General features: G+C 39.4%; 1 long non-coding RNA gene across 1 annotated transcript; it reads right to left on the reverse strand.

Moving 5' to 3' along the window:
- Positions 1 to 205: 205 nt before the first annotated feature.
- Positions 206 to 2,584, reverse strand: LOC136691606 (uncharacterized). The gene is made up of 3 exons (XR_010801885.1): positions 2,456 to 2,584; positions 1,905 to 1,987; positions 206 to 1,389 (listed from the first exon to the last, which is right to left on the reverse strand). It is a non-coding gene; the product is annotated as an uncharacterized lncRNA (long non-coding RNA).
- Between the last annotated feature and the right edge of the window lie 1,884 nt (positions 2,585 to 4,468).

Below are 4,468 nucleotides of genomic sequence, written 5' to 3' on the forward strand. Positions count from 1 at the left end.
TGCAGAGCTTTTTACATTGTTTATAACTCATGTGGCTTAATGGAAAAACTCTAAAGGCCCTTAATGGATGCTAACTGTGTAAGCAACACACAGCCACACACACACACACACACACACACACACACAACTTTCCATCCTGCAGTAATTACAACTGTTTAAAAAAACAGGAATTAAATTAATACATTTCCTTATAGTTCTACTTCTCTTTTCTCTTTAAGAAACACACAGAACTAAAACTTAAAAAAACAGTTTCCTTCTGATATAGTAAGCCTCAGTGTATTACAGCTCATTATCAGACAGGATCAACAGGAACTTGTAATATATAACACTGACCACACGGAGGCGCTATAAGCCAAGGTTTTAATCGCTGGATTTCTGTAACTGGACCGCGCGAGTATTGAAGAGCAACTCCATAAAAATGTAACAAACACATGACCTGGTAATTATTATATTCTGTTTTTTTTGAGCGTTGATGTCTGCTGATGTGAGAAACGTCTCTTTTCCATTTTGTTTTTGACCATTCATCATTTAAACTTACTGGCTGTTACTTTAATTATTATTTTATACAAGTGACATTAAATGAAATAAAAATACAGCATTTTATTCACTCTCCACAACCACCACTGAAGTCTAAATAGTAATAAATGGTAAGTCAATAATGGGAAAACCGCATGAAATCAGGAATGAAACTTTCTCAAAAATATCAGCAGGCATCAGGCTGCATTCAGCTCCTGTAGCAACTTTCTGAGACATCAGACTCTTCTGAGACATCAAGCTCGACATCATCTGCTTCCATTCACCAGCACCGTGAACAATTCAGACTCATTAAGATTCTATAGAACAAAGCTTTTCATAGAAAACCACTCTCAATGACTTTGTTCACATCTTAACCATCTGTGCCTTTACATTTTAACACAGATAACACACACGTGCACATGAAGGAATTGAATAAGTGAACATGCTATAAACATACAAAGCTTGTAGTAAATCCTGGTTTAATTTAAGGCTGTTTAATTTTGAACTATATGAAAGTAATAAAATTAAGCTTGTTTTGTGTCCTGTTCAAGAGCAGTAATGAAAACTGTGCTACTTAAAGGGCCCATAACATGGGAAAATGTCTATAGTGGTTATTTAAAATAAGATTATTAAAGTAGTGTTCCAAATGTAATGTCAGTTTCCAAATGTAGCATTAACTTATGTTATTTTGGAACCACTAATTTGCACTAGGGCGGCACGGTGGCGCAGCAGGTAGTGTCGCAGTCACACATCTCCAGGGGCCTGGAGGTTGTGGGTTCAATTCCCGCTCCGGGGGACTGTCTGTGAGGAGTTGGTGTGTTCTCCCTGTGTCCGCGTGGGTTTCCTCTGGGTACTCCGGTTTCCTCCCACAGTCTAAAAACACACATTGGCAGGTGGATTGGCGACTCAAAAGTGTGTGAGTGAATTTGTGTGTGTGTCTGTGTTGCCCTGTGAAGGACTGGCGCCCCCTCCAGGGTGTATTCCTGCCTTGCGCCCAATGATTCCAGGTAGGCTCTGGACCCACCGTGACCCTGAATTGGATAAGCGGTTACAGATAATGAATAATTTCTACTAAATCACTATTATGTACTTAAATTTAATATACACTAAGTGAACTAGTCATATGTTACTTCAGTCATATTTTTCTGAGCTGCCGCCTGAACTCTAAAACATTATAAATTGTAAATTTAAACATTTGTAATTATAAATACAAAATAAAAGTCACTTATATAAAAAACAATCAGACCATGTCAAAATAATCACTAATAAAAATGGTGCAGTAGTAGAAAACATACCAATATACAGTTTTACACATTACAATATCTGTAAATGATATGAATTTGACTTATACAACACTAAGCATGTAAATATATTTGAAGTGTACTTACAGACTTGCAGAAATTCTGGATTGCTGTTTTAATCCATCAGAATGAACATCATAGGAAGCCAGTCAGAACATATATTTCCATATCTGTGGGTTTTTAGTTTACTACATCATTTGGACATAGAATGATGAATTGAACAATAGAAATGCCTCAAAGTTACTTGGAATATAATATTTACATTTACTTCTATTGTAAGTTAAGTTTTTCTATCTCCTGTAAAGTAACTTTTTTGGAGATATATGCATTTCTTTGGCTGGTGCCAGTTGGTAAACAAGACAAAATATCACCTCTTTAATTCCAGAAAATCTAAAGAGGTCACATGTTATTTTACAAACAGAAAAATAAAACACTTAAATGCTGTTGAAATCTTCACAAATCAATTAGCCCTTAACGGCTAATACAAGTGTTTTATGTGATTTAAGCTAATGCAGTAAAAAGAGCTAATTTCTTGATTTGACTAGCCTTAATTACCATAGAACTAGGAAATCTGCGCACTAGCCACATCTGTAAACTGAGCAACATCCTTGCTGTGTTATTAAGGCAAAATATCTCACTATTCAGACTGTGCCCACCAAGAGTTTTCTGGTCAGTAGGAAGGACTGGCACGTCTCCAGAAATAATAACACCCATGCACAAATATTTCTGTTCTCTCCTGGAAGATGTTCAGCTTCAGAAACATGCTGATGCTAACTGTGTGTTAGCATGAGTGTAGATTTACTGAGGCAGCATTAGCGGTCCAGCTGAGTGATTTATCACTGACCCCTGGATCAGTGTGTTCCTCTGGCTGAGGCTCTGTTTGGTGGGAAGACGTTAGCATGTGTAGCTCTGTGTGTAATAAGAGGATCAGAGGGATGTGCTGCCAGATTAAGTTTGAACTGGACATGGAAGTGCATTCATACAATCTGCAGAAACAGGACAGAAGAACTGTCTTTAAAATAAAGGGCTAAAGGGAAGTTGAAAGTGACAAGGACACATAACAAAACAATTTTGCTTCTCTAAAGAACCTAATATCAGATGATTTCCTGCTTAGAACAGTAATATAAGAAAGTTTATGATAATCTATGATGGTTTATGATAATCTGGTGCTGGATTTACTGGTCACTCTGTAGCTAGCACTGCCTCTTGATTTGCTAGTAGTTGCTTTAAATAACATTTTCATTATGTACAGCCCTGTTTTCCTAGAAACCATACACATTTTTTATATAGATGCATAGAGAGCCAAACCACAACCAAAAACAGAATAACGCAATAACATTAACGGGTTTGTTGGGGGTGGGGGCCATATCCACACACCTTTCTATAAGGTTAATGCAGATCTGCAGCTCTGTCCTGACACTATGTTCCTCGAGATGATTCCTCTCATTTCTCCCGCAGTACTGCAGTAGTCGGTGGGCGAGATGTGATGGCACCTAATGCTGTTAAACCAATTAAATATGAGGTGTTTCTTCTGACATTTGTGTGAGCCAATATCAAAACATAAAAACAAAAAAAAAGTGGACTATTAAGTGTCTGTCCATTTGTTTTTCTGGACAAAGTACTAGGAGCTGAACAAATTGTATTGTCCATCCTAAAGCCAGATGTCGAGTCACCCTAGTGCAACATGACTTTATTTAATTCAAAGACTAAATAACAGAATAGTAACTGGGGGACGTGGTGTCTGAGGACACAAACAAGGAGGTGGTGAGGACAGGCGTGGAGACACGGCCAGATGGAGCACATGTGACAGACACAAGGCAGGAATGAACCAAAACAAAGAGCATGTGACCGAGACAGACAGGAAACAGAAGAAAACACAACCAAAGACAGAAAAACCAGAGAGGATACGGGAAGACGTTTTACAGACGCTCCTTCAGAAGCACAAAACCTGTGAATGGGCCACACTGCCACAGCTGAGGAGGAAGATGGACAGATGCAGGACACCGTGAAGACTGGGGTAGTAGTTCAAGAACTCCTGATGTGACAGGAGACTGACACCAGATGGGACAGGAACCAGACAGGCACAGCAACAAAGACATAAACTGAGAATTGAGACAAGTATAAAACAAGAGACAGAATAATGGACAGGAGAGAGACAAAGAGAACTAAAAACAACTGAAAACTCTGGCACATACGAGAGGACCTGGGGCAGCTGTGGCGTAATGGTCAGAGAAGTGGAAGGTGACTGGAAGGTCCCTGGTGTGTGTGTGTGTGTGTTCATTGCCACAGATGGGCTATATGCAGATGACACTTTATGTTGTACATTGTACAATGAAAAGTATTTGCGTAAATGTAAAACATAGTTCAAATAAACAAACAAAAAAAATGCCTGAATTGACCAAAGCAGAAGGCAGCAAGCAGCAAGCAAACAGAGAACCGGCCCGGCATTCTGGCCAGGAATGGTCCATGTGGCCCAGTTTCTGGGTTCTGACCTGAAGACCATAGTGGGAACCCAGAGAGCAGGCAGACACATCTGGGTCAAATCTCCTGCAGCACTGGCCCGCGTTGTTTGGGATCAGATATTTGTCCCAGATTTGTTCCACAACACCTCTCATATCTGGCCGTCTTAAGGTGGAGTTGTGGCTGTGTTG

This window comes from Hoplias malabaricus, chromosome 1, assembly GCF_029633855.1.
Source record: "Hoplias malabaricus isolate fHopMal1 chromosome 1, fHopMal1.hap1, whole genome shotgun sequence".
In the NCBI taxonomy this organism is placed as follows: Eukaryota; Metazoa; Chordata; class Actinopteri; order Characiformes; family Erythrinidae; genus Hoplias; species Hoplias malabaricus.